The sequence below is a fragment of the Macaca fascicularis genome, chromosome 20 (assembly GCF_037993035.2).
Source record: "Macaca fascicularis isolate 582-1 chromosome 20, T2T-MFA8v1.1".
Taxonomy (NCBI): domain Eukaryota; kingdom Metazoa; phylum Chordata; class Mammalia; order Primates; family Cercopithecidae; genus Macaca; species Macaca fascicularis.
Window position 1 is genome coordinate 80698982 of NC_088394.1, and position 19857 is coordinate 80718838.

At 51.8% G+C, this 19857-nt stretch overlaps 1 protein-coding gene across 2 annotated transcripts in view; it reads left to right on the forward strand.

Moving 5' to 3' along the window:
* Positions 1-401: 401 nt before the first annotated feature.
* CRISPLD2 (cysteine rich secretory protein LCCL domain containing 2) overlaps positions 402-19857 on the forward strand; it is an 87907-nt gene continuing 68451 nt past the window's right edge. For both annotated transcript variants that reach the window (XM_005592683.5, XM_005592684.5), the window contains exon 1: positions 402-551. The gene's annotated coding sequence lies outside the window, so the exon portion shown is untranslated. The remainder of the gene's footprint in view (positions 552-19857) is intronic.

A 19857-nucleotide genomic window follows, 5' to 3' on the forward strand; every position in this document is an offset into this window, starting at 1 on the left:
GATTTCATTTGCTAAAATCCTGGGAGGTCGCTTCCTTATTCCTATTTTCCAGTTGAGCTGCAGAGAGTTGGAGTTGGTAAATTTGCAAGCCCCTTGTGGAAAGCGCTTGGCCCCGCGCCAGGCGCATAGTAAGCGCTCAATGAAAACTATACTTGTGTGGCCAGTGGCGAGGAAGCTGAGCGTCTCCTTGTCCCTAGCCGGCCCTGGAGGCCAGCGGCCCCGCCTTCCTCGCCCACCAGGCGCCCGCGCCTCAGCCCCCGCCTCCTTCAGCCAGCTGAGCCTGCGGGGCGGGGCCGGGGGCGGGGCCGGTGCTGATCGGTCCTACTAGCGCCGCCAGCCACCTGGGGGCGTGGCCTCCGGGCTCCTGGCAGCCTACAAGAGGCGGTGCGCTGAGCCCCGGCACCAATTCGCATCCCAGGGCGTCTCAAGCCGCCCCCTTTGAGCTGTCTGCTTGCTGTGCCCGCTGTGTCTGCCGTGCCCGCGCTGTCGCCGCTGCTACCGCTGCTCGACGCGGGAGACGCCAGCGAGCTGGTGATTGGAGCCCTGCGGAGGTAAGTGTGACTTCCATGCAAACTTTCCCTTTCGCAAACTGTTACCCTCCCGAGAAGCTGGAATAACTAGAATAGATGCCACCTCGCAGGTCTGACTGTGTGAGGGCACCACACTGAGTGCTCTGCTTGCATCGCGGAACATAGCTTTGCGACAGGCCCTTTTGCAGATGGAGAAACTGAGGCTCAGCGAAGATAACTCATTTGCCCAGGACCTCGCAGCCAGGACTCCAAAGAGCCGGGCTTCAACGCGATCTGAGTGCAGAATGCTGTTACTTGAAGGCTGTTTACTCTCCTGCCTTCCTTGTGCAGCGCTAGCATTTGTTGCATTCCTGTGTTCGTGGTGGGTGTCAATAACTGGGAAGCTGATGGCATGGATGTGGCAGGCATTAGAATGTGTCCTATTCATATCTGGAGGAACAGGGTGATCTAGTGGCATATGCATTCAGCTGCCGTTTGCTGCCACGCCCCTCTATGATTTCATTTGCAAGGTAGCCTTCTTCCCATATTTCAGATGAAGATGCTGAGGGTCAGAGAGGTGAAGTAAGTTGTCCAGGCAGAGCCAGGGCTGGCACCCAGCTCTGTCTGTCTCCAGAGCTTCAAATGGATGTGTAGAGACTTGGGGCCATGTCAGGGTTCTGCAGTTTGGGGGAATACGTTTCTGGGTTTCTTTAGCCAGAGCGGGCACCTGCATAACTCCTGCGTGGGGAGTTACCGTGGAAGCTGAGGGCTCGCTCTGGTGTGTGGGGGACATCAGTCGTCCCATGTGGACAGAGCCAGGGTTAGTCTCTCATGTGCTGCAGACCCAGAGCCTCCCTTGCTAAGGCTGGACAAGCCAGGGAGGACTTCGCTGACGCCTGCTCATCGCAGTCCAACTGGAATTGGGCGTCTCTCAGTCAAAATGTGGTTGCTGCCCTGGCTGAGAGAAGCAGCCGGGAACCCGTGCAAATGCCTGGCTTGCCTTGCAACTGAGAGTGGGGTTGTGAGTTTCCCCTTTGGGCCTTTGGACCCCTTGCCCTGGTAGAATGGGGTGTGCCTGCTTTCCCCATCCAGGGTCTGGAGTCTGACAGTGAAGACAGCCTGCAGAACAGGACCGGGGCGTGGCCCTTTCCAGTAGACTGAGGCCATGAGCTGTGACTGTTGGCTGTCCCAGGGCTCCTTGGGTTATATGCACCTGATTTTCTGCTTCTGCCCTGATCTGGCTGTTTCCACTCAGGAAAAGGAGCAGGTGTGGGACTGTGTTGCCCGTGCGGCAGGCATGCGGTCTGTACCACGCACTTTACTTGTATTGGCATCGCTGCAACACTCCTGGGCAGTAGATCTCTCGATGCCCACTCCACAGCTGAGGAAACTGAGGCTCAGCAAGGTGAAGTGCTTGCCTAGGATCCCCCAGCTAGTATGGAATGCTATCACCCCCAGGTGGGTCCTATCTGCACTCTTGACCCTGCTTTCTTTAAGACACTTCTCTGCCCACTGCCAGCTCCACCTGTGAACCTGACCTTCACACAGGTGATGTTTTGTCTTAGAGGGGCTCCAGGTGAAACCACTGGACAACGTACCCAGGGAGGAGAAACCAAGAGGGTGATTTTGATTTTTGCAGTCTCTTAAGGTGTAAGAGTAGGAATAGTAATAATGCCATTTGTAATAATACAAGCAGCTGACATTTACATGATGTTTAGTACAGACCAGACATGCCCAGGGTTTCCATGGATGAGCTCACTGCCTGCTCTATGAGCTGGGCACTTTTTACAAGGAGTAAGTCGAGGCTCGGAATTATTAAGGTGTGTGCCCAACATGACACAGCCAGGGCGGGGTAGAGCTGCCGTCCAGGCTGGGCCCTGAGCCAGATTCTGGGGGAAGGTGCCCATCTAATGACCAGCCACATGACTGTCACGGCAGAGCTTGCTACTAGTTGAGGCTTTTCGTGCCATGTGGGAGTTTTTTTTAACGTTGGCAGGGATCTGGGTCCCTGGTCCTGGCTGGGGTGAGGCTGGAAGGGGATCAACTGCCCCTGGGCTTGGACTCAACACTGCTGACAAGTACTGAGAGCCCTGTCCCAGGACCCAGATCAGTGCTGGCTCTCAGAGTCTTGCCTCCAGCCTGGAGAGGAGAGTTGGCTGGACTGGGAAGGCCTGAGCTAGGGAAGAAGACTGTGAGGTCCCTTAAAACCTCTGTACTTCATCCCTCAAAAGACCCCAAGTTAAGTATGTGGCCCTTTGTAGGTTGCATTTGCAAGTTTTTGGAGGCAGGACCCTCTGACGTCTTTGGAGGTCAGAAAGTTTTTGGAGGCAGGGCACTGACCTCTTTGGCCTGTGGGAACTGGAACTTTTCTTTCCTCTGTCACCAGCGTCATTTGCTGTGTGTGGGAGTTGCCTGCATGTCTGCCTGCGCCTGACTCAGGAAGCTTTTTCTTTCTTTCTTTTCTTTTTTCTTTTTTGCAAACGCGCTGGTTTTTGATCAGTCCCAGATGTGCAAACCCAGGATCTCTCAAAGGGGCCGATGGCTTGTCAAGAAAGGAAAATTCAATCTGGGCATAATTTATTTCACTTTGTCTTGAGTTCATTGAGTGGAACAGATGCTCAGACCTTCCTGGGACGGGGACCCAGAGCACCTTGTAAAGTCTTAAATAGAGCACGCTGAGTTCTGGGACAGGCAGGGGACAGTCCGATCTGGGTGGTGGTAATAGGATGGGCCATGTTCTGTTGTTCTTTTTCCTGAAAAAAATGTTTTGTGGTAAAAATACACATAAACATAAAATTTACCATTTAACCCATTTTGAAGTATACAATTCAGTGGCAGTTAGTACATCTGCAGTATTGTGCAGCCACCACCACTAATTCCAGGGCGTTTCATCATCCCATAAGGAAACCCCCTACCCATTAGGCATCATTCGCCATGCTCCTCCCTTCAGCCACTAATCTCCTTTCTGTCTCTATGAACTTGCTTATTCTGGACATTTCATGTGAATGGAATCACACAATGTGTGGCCCTTTGTGTCTGGCTCTTCTCACTCAGCATCATGTTTTTAAGGTTCATCCACACTGTCATGTGTCTGAGACCTTCATTCCTTTTTATGGCTGAGTAATATTCCATTGTATTAATAGAGCACGTTTTGTTTATCCATTCTTCCACTGAAGGAAATCTGGGCTGTTTCCACCTTTGGCTTTTACGAAGGCTTCTGCTGTGAACATTTGCGTACAAGGTTTTGTGTGGGCATATGTTTTCATATCTCTTGAGTGTTCACCTGGGAGGAATTGCTGGGTCGTATGGTAACTTTATGTTTAACTTATTGAGGAGACTGTGTCCTCTTTTTTGACTCTCTTCTTGAAGCATCAACTCAGGCCATGTCTTTCCAGAATGTGTTGCTGGCCTTCTCCATGGGTGCAGGGAAGCCCTGGCAGTTGGCATTGGTGGGCAGTGTTGGCATGCCACCTGGGTCACAGCGGCAGCCGGCAGGGCATCCTGAGACATCACGCTGCCTTCTACCCCAGGCTGTGCAATGATGGGTACTCTTGGACAAAGACCCCTCTTGCAAGGCTGCGAGGACATCATGGTTCTGCCGAGGGAGATTTAGCTTTGATTGTCTTGAGTGCTGCGTCAGCTTAGACAAAAACCACAGAGTCAGAGGGGAAAAAAAAACAAAACAAAAAACGTCCTGATGAGGATTGTGCAATTTCCGGTCCATCATTCTTTAAAAAATTATAAATTATGAAATCCCACATTTTCAATCCCAATTTCTGGAACGTGTTTTATTTTGAGCACAGAATGGCAACATCCCAGGAAAAAAAGTCATGCTCCCATTTTGCTTGTAATCAAGGGAGCTGGAACTGACCCTACCCCCAGTTTTTTTGAATAGGGAAAAGACTCCACTGGACCCCTCTAAGGATTGGGAGCTGGCATCTTCTGAGTCTGACTTGAGAAGAGTCTGATAACTCCTAGAGGAAACAGGCAGGGTTTTGCGAGCCGGGGAAGATGATAGTGGGTGGGTGGGGAGTTGGCGAGGGTGTGCCAGGCAGAGGCACCATGTGTGTGCAAAGGCCTGGAGGTGGAGAAGGGCCTGGGACTTTTGGAGAATGGCAGAATGTTTGGTGTGCCTGCAGTCTACGAGTCAGGCTCAGGGTGGCAAAGGTCTGCCCTGCAGGTGTGGTGATGAGCTGTACCACTTAGTGGGCACCATCAAGATGAACAGAAAGTAACACGGTGGCATTGCACTTGAGAACAGCTCACTCTAGAATGAACTGTGTCGCCCAAAGTGTGCAGAGCCCATACCTAGTGGTCCCCAAGGTGACTGAGCACGTGCACAGATCCAGCAGCAAATCCTCCCAATCCAAGAGCTGTTCTTTCCGTTCTCTGTTCTTTCGGTCCTTCTGTTTATAACAAGGTGAAAGCCACAGGTGGGGTTGTCCCTAACACCTCTCCCACACCCTGATCTCCTTTTACAACAAAGAGCAAGCATCCTCTACAACAAAGCCTTTGGCTGGTATCAGCGCCTGGCTGGGAGGAAATAACTGGGTTGTTTTTACTGTTTAATTTCACTCTTGCTGTCTGTTCACGGCACTAGTGATCAGGTTCTCTGCCAGTGGGAGTGATAGAAAGGTACCTTTTTAAAGTAAATTTCTTGGAGCCCAAAAAACAAGCCAAGTTAAATAAAAATTCAAAATATGGGGCCAGGCGCAGTGGCTGACACCTGTAATCCCAGCACTTTGGGAGTCCGAAGTGGGTGGATCACCTGAGGTCAGGAGTTTGAGACCAACCTGACCAACACGGTGAAACCCCATCTCTACTAAAACTACAAAAATTAGCCAGGCGTGGTGGCAGGTGCCTGTAGTCCCAGCTACTCGGGAGGCGGAGACAGAAGTTGCTTGAACCTGGGAGGTGGAGGTTGCAGTGAGCCAAGATCGCACCACTGCACTCCAGCCTGGGTGACAGAGCAAGATGCCATCTCAAAACAAAAACAAAGTATGTACTAGTACTGGTACACGGTAGGAAGGTGGGCAGAACTTGGGAAGTGGGGGATTCAAAGGACGGGGTTTGGGAAATGCTGGATCAAGGTGGAGGAAGGAGGAGAACGGAGAGGTACTTTAGAGAAGTGCTTCTCAGAGTGGGGGCCTGCAACCAGGCGCCATGGCTCACGCCTGTAACCTTAACACTTTGGGAGTTCGAGGCAGGTGGATTGCCTGAGCCCAGGAGTTCGAGTCCAGCTTGTGCAACATAGTGAGACGCTGTCTCTACAAAAAATTTTAAAATTAGCTGGTGTCCTCTCAATGTGTCTTGTCCTCTCCATGTTTCTAAAATAAAGGAAGAAAGGCTGAGCGCAGTGGCACACACCTGTAATCTCAGCACTTTGGGAGGCCGAGGCGGGCAGATCACTTGAGGTCGGGAGTTCGAGACCAGCCTGTCCAACATGGCAAAACCTTGTTTCTACTGGAAATACAAAAATTAGCTAGGCCTGGTGGTGCACACCTGTAATCCCAGCTACTTGGGAGACTGAGGGAGGAGAACCACTTGAGCCTGGGAGGCAGAGGTTGCAGTGAGCTGAGATCATGATACTGCACTCCAGCCTGGGTGACAGAGCAAGACTCCATCTCAAATAAATAAATAAACAAATAAATATAAATAAATACATAGAAGAAGAAAAAAAAATGAGCCAGGCGTGGTAGTGCACACCTGTAATTCCAGCTTCTTGGGAGGTGGGAGACTTGAGACCAGGAGGTTGAGGCTACAGGTGAGCAGTGTTCACGCCACCGCACCGCAGCCTGAACAACAGAGTGAGACCCTGTCTCAAAAAAAAAAAAAAAAAAAAAAGTGGGTTCCTGGCCTGGCAGCACCTGGGGACTCACAGAAATGCAGGTTTTCAGGCTCCCCCGGAGACCTGGATCAGAAACGCTGGGGTGGGGCTGGCAGTCTGCTGTAACAAAGCCTCCAGCCCTTCCTGATGCAGCCTCAGTTGTGGGAACTGCTGCCCTAGAAAGCTAAAGAAGGCTTGCCCTGGGGCCCTGGCACAAATGTGGGGCATGGAGAGCTGGTTACTGGGGTCAACGTTGAGCCATGTGGACGGTTCTGATCATAGGGCCTGGTGTGACCAGAAAGAAGTCACGAGTGACCTGAGAGCTGAATGACCACCTCCCTCCAGAATCGGGGAGACCCCTTGAGAACAAGTCGTTGGCATATTTGGAAGGCTTTCTTCCAGAAGAACACTCAGCCCTTTGGCACTCTGTGCTGAGGCTGTGACTCCCTGATGCTCCGGGGCCTGAGCCAGTGTCCTGAGGATGCCGGCACCTTCCTCAGAGCACGTTTCATGCCCCTGTGTGCCTGCGAAGAGCCAGCTACACACATTTATTTATAACCCCTGAAGGGGCGAACTGTGTCCTCAAGGGCATTGAAGACACCTCTATGATGTGTGTCCATCTTCCCTGCCATCCCTCTCTCCTGCCCCAGGCCTGCTCCCCGCCCAGCCAGTCCGTTCTCCCCAGGAGGGAAGACGCTGTTTATTCCCTGGGACCTGCGAGGCTGGGGCTGCCCTGGGACTGAGAAGGTATTTTCAGCTGGGCCTTGGCACTGCAGGACAAAGTACTCTGTCAGACTTGGGATGAACTGGGCCCTGTCTGGGAGAGTCGTGTGCGGGTCCAAGGGGGAGGCCCTACCGCCAGCTGGACTTTATCTGGGACCTGACACATCGCAGTTCACTTTGAAGGCTGCTGAGCCAGGGCCCCAGGCCTGTTTCAGCTCTGAGACTCCTGAGGGAAAGGCCCAGGATTTTCTCTTGAATAATGGTGCGCTCTCCTTGGACCACTCCCGCCCTCTTAATCCAGTCTTCAAACAGAGGTCAGAGCAACAGCAAATTTTTTGTTTTTATTTTTAAATTTCTTGTTGCTGCTTAACATACCAGGGAAGAGGGCACAGCCATCCCTGTGCCGGCAGAGAGATTTTCACAAAGCGCCGTAGCCCCGGTCACAGCAGAGCCTGGCTGGCTCCCAGAAGCCCCTCAGGCCCCTCTCACGGTCCCGCACCCCCCAAGGGTAGTCATTTCCGGACTTCTAAGGGCACAGGCTGGGTTTGCCTGGCTTGGACTTGACCTAAATGAAACCATGCATGTTGAATCACTGGAGTCTGGCCCCTTTTGTTTGTTGAGCACCGTGTCTGCGGGGTTTGTCTGCGCTGTTGTGTGTTGCAAGGCTTTCGAGACTCAAATCAGACCCTGTCACCGCCCGACTTCCTTCCTTCGAGGGCCCTCTTTGCATTTAGAGCAAAACCAAGAGTCTTCACTGTGGCCTTCAAGGCCCCTCACCATGACCTGGCCCTGGCCGCCTCCTGACCCCGTTCCTCCCCAGCTTCACGGGCTTTTCGCCTGTCCTCAGTCACGCCTCGACTGTGACCCCCTCTGAGCCTTTGTCCTTGCATTTCCTGCTGCCTGCAGCGCCCTTTCTTTTTTCTTTTTTTCTTTTGTTTTTCGTTTTTCTTTTTTCTGAGACGGAGTCTCACTCTGTTGTCCAGGCTGGAGTGCAGTGGTGTGATCTCAGCTCGTTGCAACCTTCACCTCCTGGGTTCAAGCGATTCTCCTGCCTCAGCCTCCCAAGTAGCTGGGACTACAGGCGTGTGCCACCACGCCCAGCTAATTTTTGTATTTTTAGTAGAGACAGGGTTTCACCATGTTGGCCAGACTGGTCTCAAACTCCTGACCTCAGGTGATCTGCCCGTCTTGGCCTCCCACAGTGCTGGGATTATAGGCGTGTACCACCGCACGGGGCCTACAGTGCCCTTTCTTTAAGAGCTCAGCAGGACCTTGCCGTCTACCCCAGCCAGAGTGGTTCTGCCCCCCTCCTCTACCCATCTTCACCAGCCGTTTCCCGGGCTGTCCTGCTCACACCTTCTGTATTTACCTCTCTGCTGCCACGTTTACTCTCTGTCTCCTCCCAGTCCCGAGGGCAGATTCCGTCTTGTTCACTTGCAGATCCTGGGATTTTCACCTGCAGAGTGCTGTGGAGGTTCCGCAGCCAGCTCTCCACTCACCTTTGCAGATGCCACCTGTCAGTGAATCACGCTTCTCAGGCAGGGAGACTGGCCCAGGCTGCCAGGCTTGGAGGCCAGCACAGAGATGATCTGGGGCCCTGAATTTACTCAGGAGGAGAAGGGAAAGAAACATCATTAAACACCATGAATTTCCTGGGATTCTGTCACTGGACCCTTTATAAACATGATCCTGGGTAATCATAGCACCCTCTCCCCCCTAGCCATGGAAGAAACTCAGGGCCTCATGCATGAGTGAGGAATTGGAGGCTTGGGGAAGTTGAGGCATGCCCAGCTCCATGCGGTGGAGGCGGAATTCGAACCCAGAGCTGCCCATTCTTCTCTATGCCTTTCTGCATTGCCTTCTGGGAGTCCAAAATTCCTTTCCCTTCAGAGACGGAGGGCTCCTGCTGTTTATCATTTAAAGCTTTGCTGGGAACATTGTTTCCAGGGAAACATCCACACATCTTCAAGAAGGGAGAAAGGTGCCCCAGGAGTTATGTCCTAGGGTTTTAAAGAATGTATTAATTTATTACCTGGTCCCTGGTCCCTTAAAAGTGGCTTTTCTTGTATATCACCTTGGCTTGCATCGAATGCACCTGCTTTTCAGTTCTTTCTTTTTTCTTTTTTTTTTTTTGCACATAGTAGAATAAGAGTTTGTTGAATGACTATTTTGTTTTTGTCCAGAATTTTGTATATCCTTAGCATAGCATGTAAACAATGAAAAGCATTGTATAGATTTTTTGTTCAATTAAGCATACAGACATATTGTCTCAGAAATCCCATAAGAATATATCTTTTGTTAATTGGCTGGACGTGGTGATGTGCGCCTGTAGTCCCAGCTACTTGGGAGGCTAAGGCAAGAAAATCGCTTAAACCCAGGAGGTGGAGGTTGCAGTGAGCTGAGACTGTACCACTGCACTCCAGCCTGGGGACAGAACGAGACTCCGTCTCAAAAAAAAAACAAAAAACAAAAGGAGTATATCTTTTGTTGAGGGGAGAGGAGGAGAGAAGGTGCCTTGTGGGGCTGGTGTCGCCTTTAAGCTGAGTGGACTGCTGGCTGTCCTGGGGAGATGAGGAATTCAGTGTGGTGCAGCAGCTAGGAGAGGAGCTGGAGCTGGGCTGTGGCTTCCCTTGCGTCGGGGCTTAATCCTGCCGAGAAGGGTTTAAGGAAAACTGCCAGGCTGCAGTGAGTGGGGGAGAGGGGCCCCCGCTCCCTGTGTGGTGCTTACCCAGGCGCTCCTAACGGGATGTTCTGCTCAGTCAAGGGCTCTGCCAAAGACACAGGCGGGGGGAGTGGAGTACCCCTCCTTCCAGCCACGGCTTCATTCCTGGAATTTCTGGGTGGTTTGTGGGTATGACTCTGATCTGCCCTTGGCCTCTTGCTTAGATGTGAGTTCTCCTTTGATACTTCTGAGGAAGAGTAGAGCCTAGAGAACACCCCGACCCCCACGCTGCTGGGGTCAGCTGCCCTTGTGTGGAACACGGGCCTCAGCTGAGTGGTGCAGGGCCGCAGGTCATAACTGCCCTGACGTTTAGGAGAGTCGCTGTGTGGACAAGGCAGGACTGGTAAGTGACCGGGACATGGTGAATGATTCGACATTGTCCTCGGGCTTTCTGTATGGCCTCAGGCAAGTTGCTTATCTTTTTTGAGCCTCAGTTTCCTGATCTGTAAAATAGGGCTATTATCACAGTGACCTCATCAGTTTGTGGACCACATGAAATGTGCAGGGCAGGAGTAGAGGGCCCAGGCCATGCCTGCGGCAGCCCCTTCCTCACCCCACGATGGCATAGGTTTGGTGATGAACATTTGTTGGGGGCATAAAGCTGAACAAGGCTCAGTGCCGGCCAATGGCGAACTGCAGCCAGCTCGGACTGGCTCATACCAGCTCGAGAACTGATAGTTACATTTTCAGGGCCAGCCTAGTGGCTCACACCTGTAATCCCAACACTTTGGGAGGCCAAGGTGGGAGGATCGCTGGAGCTCCGGAGTTCGAGACTGGCCTGGGCAACATAGTGAAACTCTGTCTCTACTATAAATAAAAAATTTACTGTGCCTGGTGGTGCACACCTGTAGTCCCAGCGACTTGGGAGGCTGAGGTGGGAGGATCACTTGAGCCTGGGAGATTGAGGCTGCAGTGAGCCATGATTGCACCACTGCACTCCAGCCTGCGTAATAGTGAGACCCTGCCTCCAAACAAATAAATAAATAAAAATCAATAAAAAATAAATTTTCACAAGGATTGCAAACCAGTTAAACACAACCATCATTAAACGTCACGTTATAAAAACTTACAGTTAAGTTATATTTAAAGGCCGGGCATAGTGGCTCATGCCTATAATCCCAGCACTTTTGGAGGCCAAGGCGGGTGGATCACCTGAGGTCAGGAGTTCAAGACCAGCCTGACCAATATGGTGAAACCCCGTCTCTACTAAAAATACAAAAATTAGCCAGGTGTGGTGGCGCATGCACTTATAGTCCCGACTACTCGGGAGGCTGAGGCAGGAGAATTGCTTGAACCCAGGTGGTGGGGATTGCAGTAAGCCGAGATCACGCTATTGCACTCCAGCCTCAGCCTGGGCTGCAGAGTGAGACTCTGTCTTTAAAAAAAAAAAAGAAAGAAAGAAAAAAAGTTTTATTTTAAAAGAAGGTAATAAATAATTAAAACCTATCATTTTTGACTTTTTTCCTGCATTTTACTGTGGCCTTTGCTCTATGGGATCTGCGTGATGGAAAGGCTGCATGACTGTGTGCTTCTGGGGATCTCTTTTCAGAACCTCCATGCTCAGTGACTTCACAATGGTTGCTTGAAGTTGGCCACAGTGGGAGTATTTACACTGAGGGAATTGGCAAACACCGCAAGGCAGGGTGGTTTTTGCTTGGTTTTTGTTTTGGAAGCTGGTGGTGAATGATTTACCATCCCACCACTATTCTAGCCCTTGAGAAGCTCGGGGTCCAGTGAGGGAGGCTGAGAGTCAGAGCAGCCACAATCCTGGGTGGGGAGCCCAGGGCCGGGGGTGCCCATGGGCCTGTCAAGTCAGCTGAGACCCAACCGTGGAAGAGGACAGAGCTCCATGAATGACATCTGACAGGATAAACTCAGCATGAATCACCAAATACATTTGCATGAGTGACACCTGGCCAGGTGGTGACATGAATCCTCCAGACCTGGTGCATGACATCTTGGACATCTGGGGAAAAATGGCCAACGCTCAAGGCATATACTGAGCTAATATACGTTTCAAATTCGATAGAGGGTCCCCCTGCGATCCCCCAAGCATTGGACATTTAACAGATTTTTTTTTTCCTGTTTTTCTTTTGAGATAGAGTTGCCCAGGCTGGAAAGCAGTAGCACGACCTACAGTCTCCATCTCCCAGGCTCAAGCAATCCTCCCATCTCAGCACCTCCCTGAGTAGCTGGTACTACAGGCATGTGGCACCATGCTTGGCTAATTTTTTATTGTTATTATTTTTAGTAGAGACAGGGACTCACCATGTTGGCCAGGCTGGTCTCAAACTCCTGAGCTCAAGTGATCCTCCCATCTCAACCTCCCAAAGTGCTGAGATTATAGATGTGAGTTACCACACCTGGCCTAACAGGATTTTTATTTTTGTAATTTTTAAATTTTTTAATGTTTTATTTTTTGAGTCTTGCTGTGTCACCCAGACTGGAGTACAAAGGCACAATCTCAGCTCACTGCAACCTCCACCTCCCAGATTCAAGCGATTCTCCTGCCTCAGGCTCCCGAGTAGCTAAAACTACAGGCACGCACCACCACACCCGGCTAAGTTTTGTACTTTTAGTAAAGATGGGGTTTCACCAGGTTGGCCAGGCTGGTCTCGAACTCCTGACCTCAGGTGATCCACCCACCTGGGCCTCCCAAAGTTCTGGGATTACAGGTGTGAGCCACCATGCCCAGCCAGATTTTTAAACATTGGATTTTGTTAAGGCAAACGTGGGCTTTGAAATAATATGAAGAGAGAATTGTCTCTTCATAGCATTCCACATTATTAACTCCAGCCTACTAAAATCCCTTCAAACGATGCATTTTTGGAGGCTCTGGCACATCCTCATTATTATAACAGGCCTGTCACTCCCCTCCACCCACAGACGTGGACTCAACAAGCTCAGTGCTGTGTCTAAGACCACACAGCCTTCGGCATGGTCAAGGGCCAGTGAGGGGCAAGGTCAAGACGTGAACCCAGGTCTCTCTTCCCCGAGAGCCCATGCTGCAGTCAATAAAGAAGCTGCCCAAATCAGACAGAGTCCTTATATGGCTTTTCTGATCTAGCTGGGAGGAGGAGGGGTCCACACAGTCATCTCGTAAATATTTATCGAACACTGACTTACACATCGACGCTTCGGCGGTGAACGAGACCCGCAGGTCTGTAGTGTGGTTATGCTGGAGGTTTCTAGGAAGCCGTGATCCTCGGACTGAGTCTTAGCAATGAGCAGGAATTCATCTCCCCAGCCTGGGCCAGTGAAGCGGGGCACGTCGGGGTCATGGGATGAGCTGTGGGAACAGCATGTGCAAAAGCAGGGAGCTTGGCACAGGCTAGATGCCGAAGGCTGACAGGCTAAGTCCCGAGATTCATCTTTCTGGCAGATTCTCCTAAACACAAGGCACTTGCAGCACAGGCCAATGACGCAATGAGCTTCAGCCCAGCTCCCTCTCCCTCACTCACTTCTGAGTGTTGAGTACGATGGTACCCGAGAGATAACCATCAGGTAGACCCCTCGCTAAACTTAGACACATGGTTTGCTGATCCCCTAAATGTCCACAAAGCCTTGGCCAGGGTAGAGGGGTGCGGTTGAAGAGCTCATAGTGCAAACAAGCTGTGTTGAAAGTCCCCCAAACTTTTGGCAAGTTTGATTTCAAGTCTTGGTTCCACTGTAAACTAGCCACACAGCCTCCTAAATGTCAGCCTCCCGGACTCAGTTGCACTTTCTGTAAAATGGGACTGAAAACAGCTGCCTCTCTGCTAGAGTCCAAATGCATCTCAAAGCTCTGGGCAGTGCGGGAGAAATGTGGCTCCTGTTGCTTTGATTTGCCAGCCGTGGGTCTCACCATTGACCCTAGGACCTGAAAGCTCTGTCCATTCCCCTCCCAGCCTCTGCTGTGTGCTGAAATCTGGTGTGTTTTCATGAGGTCTTGGAGCCGTTATCTTACTTGTGGTCTTATGGGCTCAGTTTTGCAACTCTGGCAAAAGAGAACAAAATCTTCCAGAGAGCATTTCTGCTGTGTTGTCCCGTGGTACCCAGCGATATTTCATTATCAGTGAGTGGCCAAGCAGACAGGATGCGGGGGCATCTCTCTAGGAGTGACGAATGCACCCAGGCCCTTCCTGGGAGCATCAGGGGTAGAAGAGCAGAGTTAGAGTGGCAGCCTCACTCCCCAGGTACCGAAGTGCACTCAGGGCAGCCACCAAAGCGTGAGCTCTTTTAGGACGCTAGGAGGGTACTCTGCAGGGGGCATCCATCTGCCAGAGGTCAAAAGTCAGAGGTCAGCTAATCAAATCTGGGTCAAAGGTGAGTGGACAGCACCGATGGTGGGGGGGTTGTGTTTGTGTTGGTGGAATGTCGCCATGATGAGAGGGTCTCCTTCGTCTCCCATGGTGGTGACACATTGGTGCCTTCTCATCAACAGAGGCACCATGTGACCCGGGAGGCCCGAGCCCTGGCTCCCCCAGCCCAGCAGCCTTCCCAAGAGGCAGAAGAGGGTGGAAGAGAACTTTAGGGCAAGATTCGGTTGTTTTGTTTGGGAGTCCCCTTACCCCTGCATGGGTGGGGAGGGGCTTGGGATTTTCAAATCCAGAGGGAAGCCCGCTCCGGGGGAGGCAGCAGGGCACTAAGCCAAGGGCACACCTGGGCCTCGAGGTTAGAAGAGCTGCGTTCCGGCTCCAGACTTGCTGCTCACCCTGGGCAGGTTCCTTCAATTCCATGGACTTCAACCTCCTCATCTGTAGAGTGGGGGTGATGGAGCCCAGACTCTGGAAAATCAGGAGGGTGAGAGGAGGTCACGGAGGTCAGGCACTCACACCGCAACTGGCGCAGGGCAGGTCTTCCCTGGCGGCCCCCTTCGCCCTGAGGGTCGCTGGCGTGAGCTCCTTCTTGACGTTGGCAAGCCCAGGTGGCCTGGGCACTTGGAGGTCCCATCCCATTTGGAAAGCGTTTGTGTGTTTTCATTGTCAATGGAAAAGGGGCGGAAGTGCTTCGGCCCCGGTTCTGACTGAGCTGTCTCAGCAGTGGGGTAGAATGGGCGGTGTGGGCCAGGGCTGCCGGGCACCGCCCCTGTGAACTGGGCCTCAGCTGACTGGTTTGTGGCTTTGGCAGATGGCACCAACCAGGTTCCGGCCAGGACCCTGGCCTCGGCCTCCTAACTTGCCTGTCTGCCTCCCTCGTGTCTCCTCTTTACAACAGCCAGGGGCATATTTGGAAGCAGTCCTGTCCACCCATGTGTTATCTGATGTGTGTTGGTCTGTTAAGCCGGCTACAGCAAAGTACCACAGACTTAAACAATGGGAATTTAGTTTCCCACAGTTCTGGAGGCCAGACGTCTAAGATCAAGGTGCTGGCTGGGCTGCTTTCTCCTGGGGCCTCTCTCCGTGGCTGGCAGATGGCGTCTTCTCCCTGTGTCCTCACGTGGTCATCCTCTGCGTGTCTCGGTCCTAATCTCTTCTAGTGAGGACACTGGTCAGCTTGGTTAGGGCCCAACCTCATGGCCTCACATGACCTTAATCACCTCCGCAAAGGCCCTGTCTCCAAATACATCGCATTTGGAGGTCCTGGACATTAGGGCTCCAATGTGTGAGTTTGGAGAAACCCAGCTCAACCTATAGCTGTGTGCTTGTTCCTGTGCACCGAGCACTGGGCTCTGGGGGTACAAACCGGAATGAGGTTCTGGCCCTTTTATGGTTACTTTTCTTTTTTTTATTTTTTTGAGATGAAGTTTCACTCTTGTCGCCCAGGCTGGAGTGCAGTGGCATGATCTCAGCTCACTGCAACCTCCACCTCCCGGGTTCAAGTGATTCTCCTGCCTTGGCCTCCCAAGTAGCTGGGATTACAGGCATGCACCGCCACGCCCGACTAATTTTATATTTTTAGCACAGACGGAGTTTCTCCATGTTGGCCAGTCTGGTGTCGAACTTCTCAGGTGATCCACCTGCCTCGGCCTCCCAAAGTGCTAGGATTTCAGGCGTGGGCCACCACGCCCAGCCTATGGTTACTTTTCTGCTTAAAATCTCCTGTGTTCTCCTGCCCCCCAAATGTAGCAGGAGCCATCCAGATCTGGAGGAGCCTCGTCCCCTCCCAAGCAGGGACCCCCCAACCCCCAGGCCCTCTGGCCTGAAGTCAGACCCAACCACTTTCAGAGCCAGCAGTACTGGCATGCCACCAAGAATGGCAGGCCTGTGTTTCCCAGGTTGGCGGCTTTTGTGGTGCACATGAGGGCACTTGGAGAACCCCCCCTCCATTCCTCTCCCCTTTTCCTCCTGTTCTCTTCCAACGTGGAGGTTTCACTCAACCCCATGGTTCTCCCAACTCTAAAGCTTCACCTGAGACTTCATAACTTCTCTTTGGAATCCTTAGAGACGCACCAGCCTCTAAGCTGTGGAAGTCCTTTTAACATTCAGAATGAAGGCGGCCAGTCAGCTCTCCCGGGGCAGCCCACACTGGCTTGGGAGGACATGCCGGAGCACTCATCTAAAAACAGCATTTGTCTCCTGTTTCCTTGCTTTGGCATTTTGTTTTATTTTGTTACGCGCAGGTTGGCCCTCCCTAATCTGACAATCCAAAATCCGAAATGCTTTAAAATCCAAAACTTTTTGAGCACTGCCCTGAAGCCACATGTGGAAAATTCCACACCTGACCTCATGTGATGGGTTGCAGTCAAAATACAGTGAAAACTTTGTTCCATGCACAAAATTATTTTAACATGTTGGATAAAATTACCTTCAGGCTACGGGTATAAGGTGTATCTCAAAGATAAACAAATTTTGTGTTTAGATTGTGTCCTATCCCCAAGAGATCTCATTATGTACATGCAGATGTGCCAAAACCTGAAAAATCCAAAATCTGAAACACTTCTGGACCCAAGCATTTCGGATGAGGGATACTCAACTTGTAATCCTTAAAAAAAGAAAAAAAGGAAAAGAAAATAGACAAGTACAAAGCATAGGCCCACCACAGAGGCTCTGAAGACGCCCTCCTATGGCCACCATTTCACAGTTCCTGGCAACTCTGCCTGTTCACCTTACATGAACAGATGTCAGCATCTTGCCATTATTTGCTTGAGATTTAAAAAATAGAAATAAGGGCCACGCGCAGTGGCCCCTGCCTATAATCTCAGGACTTTGGGAGGCTGAGACAGGTGATTGCTTAAGCCTAGAAGTTCAAGACCAGCCTGGGCAACATGGTGAAACCTCCATCTCTACAAAAAATAAACAAAAAATTAGCCTGGCGTGGTAGCGTATACCTGTAGTCCCAGCTACTCAGGAGGCTGAGGTGGGAGGATCACTTGAGCCCAGGAAGTCCAGGCTGCAGTTAGGCATGATTGTACCACTGTACTCTAGCCTGGGTGACAGAGTGAGACCCTGTCTCAAAAAAAAAAAAATTGAAATAAGATATTAAAGGTAAAGATGAGGCCGGGCACGGTGGCTCAAGCCTGTAATCCCAGCACTTTGGGAGGCCGAGACGGGCGGATCACGAGGTCAGGAGATCAAGACCATCCTGGCTAACACGGTGAAACCCCGTCTCTACTAAAAATACAAAAAACTAGCTGGGCGAGGTGGCGGGCGCCTGTAGTCCCAGCTACTCGGGAGGCTGAGGCAGGAGAATGGCGTAAACCCGGGAGGTGGAGCTTGCAGTGAGCTGAGATCCGGCCATTGCACTCCGGGCTGGGCGACAGAGCGAGACTCCATCTCAAAAAAAAAAAAAAAAGGTAAAGATAAAACCTCTCATTTTCTCCTCCCTACTCATCCTCTACTTCAGAGTCAATCCCCACCATGAGCTTGCTCTGAATTCAGTCCCGGTTTTACGACACACACATACACACCATATACATACACACACACGTACACATACATGTTTATGTGTATATGTATGTATATGTCCATATATGATACAAATTAGTTTTATGTTTTTAATTTGCGCAAATAGTAGCACTAGCATAATGTTCTACAACTTGCTTTTTAAAGTCACCACCACACCAAGATTTCTTTGTGCCGATGCTCACACAGCCCCAGCCCTCCCTTTTGCCCACTGTGTAATATTCCACCACGTGCTCCTGCCCCAACCCTAGGCATGCTGTGTTTACCAGTCCCCCTACTGATAACCATCTGAGTGGTGCCCGCCGGTGATTTAGACCAGAGCAGGGTCTTCATCTCATGGGTTCACAGCAGAGTTGCATCAGCAGTTTATGCTTCATGCCTTTGGGGTCCCTGCTCCTCCCGTGGCTCAAGTGTGGAGCAAAACAAGCGGAGCATCGTTGTGACACCAGGGGGACGCTTGTGACGCCGATTACCGCACTCTCAACCTCAGCCAGCGTCAGAGTTTTCTGGCGTCTCTTCTTTGAGGCTGGCCGCCTACAGCTGGAAATGCTCATATATGGTGGTGTGACTAACCTGAGAGAGAGAGAGATCAGGGATCCTGAGAAGTTCTGCATTCTTGGTCTGCTTCCCAGCAGGACGAGTGAGCGCGCAGAGGTCCTCCCTGCACGGCCCCAGGCTGGGCTTCGGAGGAGGGCAGCCAGTCTGGCCCGCTGCAAAGCAAGCCAAGCCCCTCCTCTCCGCATGGCGTTATTTTTGTCTGAGGCGCAGGCTCAGTCAGGACCCTGGAGAGTTTCCAGGGGTCAGGAATGGGAACCTCAGCATTCCCATAGCTCTTTGGCTCAGCCTCTGTCGCCTGGTGCCAACGTTTCTGCTTCCTGGGATGCCCATCTTGGCCTCCGTCCATCCCCTCTGTGCCTTGATCTACATCTCCCCTCTGCCCCACCCGAGGATGCCCACCTTGCACTGCCACTGTCCCAGCCAACTTGACCGGTAAACACCTGGTTGGTGCTATGGGGGTGACGACCAGGGAGGACTCTGGTGAAGAACTGAGCCCCACGGAGTTCCCATAGGTCAGCTTGAGGCACGGCCACCACCCAACCCTCCAGACAGAGCTGCTTCCTCTGGCCCCTGAGGGCCTGGCACTGTCTTTAGAGTCAGCCTTGTCCTGCCATGTGGGGACTGTGGGTTTCCTCCTCCATGTCCCCGACCTAACTGTGAGCTCCTTGAGGCCAGGGACAGAGTCCTCTTCATCTTCACATCCCCAGTCTCCATCTCAGAGTCCAGCACAAAATAAGGCACTCGATGGAGGTGACTGGGTGGCCCAGACTCTCCCCTGGGAGGAAAGCAGAGAGGAGGGTTGTGCGTGGACGCACTTGTGTTCAAGCCCTTCCTTGTCTTCTTGGGCCAATAACATACATTCTTCAGATGAAGCCAGGAGGTGGAGGTTTGCGGTTCGTGACCCTATAATGGAGGGGAGGTAGTTGGCCCCCAGAGACAGAGGTGCCAAGGTAGCTTGCTGGAAAATTCTGGGTCTTTGTAATCATCATTTCGGATCTCAGCGTCTCTGCTTACCAGGAGGCTGGCCTTGGGCTTGTCTTGTTGCCACACTAAGCCACAGCTTTCTTATCTGTAAAATGGGGATGAGAACGGCCTGACCTCCTGGGTTGTCATGGTGACTGGGAATAACATAAACGACGGGCCTGCGTAGGTGCTTATGAAGGGTTTTCTGAGGGAACAAAAGGCGGAGGCCTTGGTTGGACTTCGTTCTGGGCAGCTGTGTCTTAGTGTGCGACAGATGTGCGGGTGGGGCCCGGGGCGAGGGCCGTGATGAGAGAAGCCATATGTCAACCACTTTTGGTAAACTGAGTTTGACTTCGCAGGGACTAGAAGTTTGCTCTCAATGTTGGTTCACGGAGCATGACTTTAGCAATCCCCTTGGGGCAGGAGATAGAAGCTAATTTGTGCCAGAGATTCACCTGAATCCTGAATAAATAAGAGATGCTGACTCCTAGTTAGAAAATGCAGGGACTTGGCCGGGCGCGGTGGCTCAAGCCTGTAATCCCAGCACTTTGGGAGGCCGAGACGGGCGGATCACAAGGTCAGGAGATCGAGACCATCCTGGCTAACACGGTGAAACCCCGTCTCTACTAAAAAATACAAAAAACTAGCCGGGCGAGGTGGCGGGCGCCTGTAGTCCCAGCTACTCGAGAGGCTGAGGCAGGAGAATGGCGGGAACCCGGGAGGCGGAGCTTG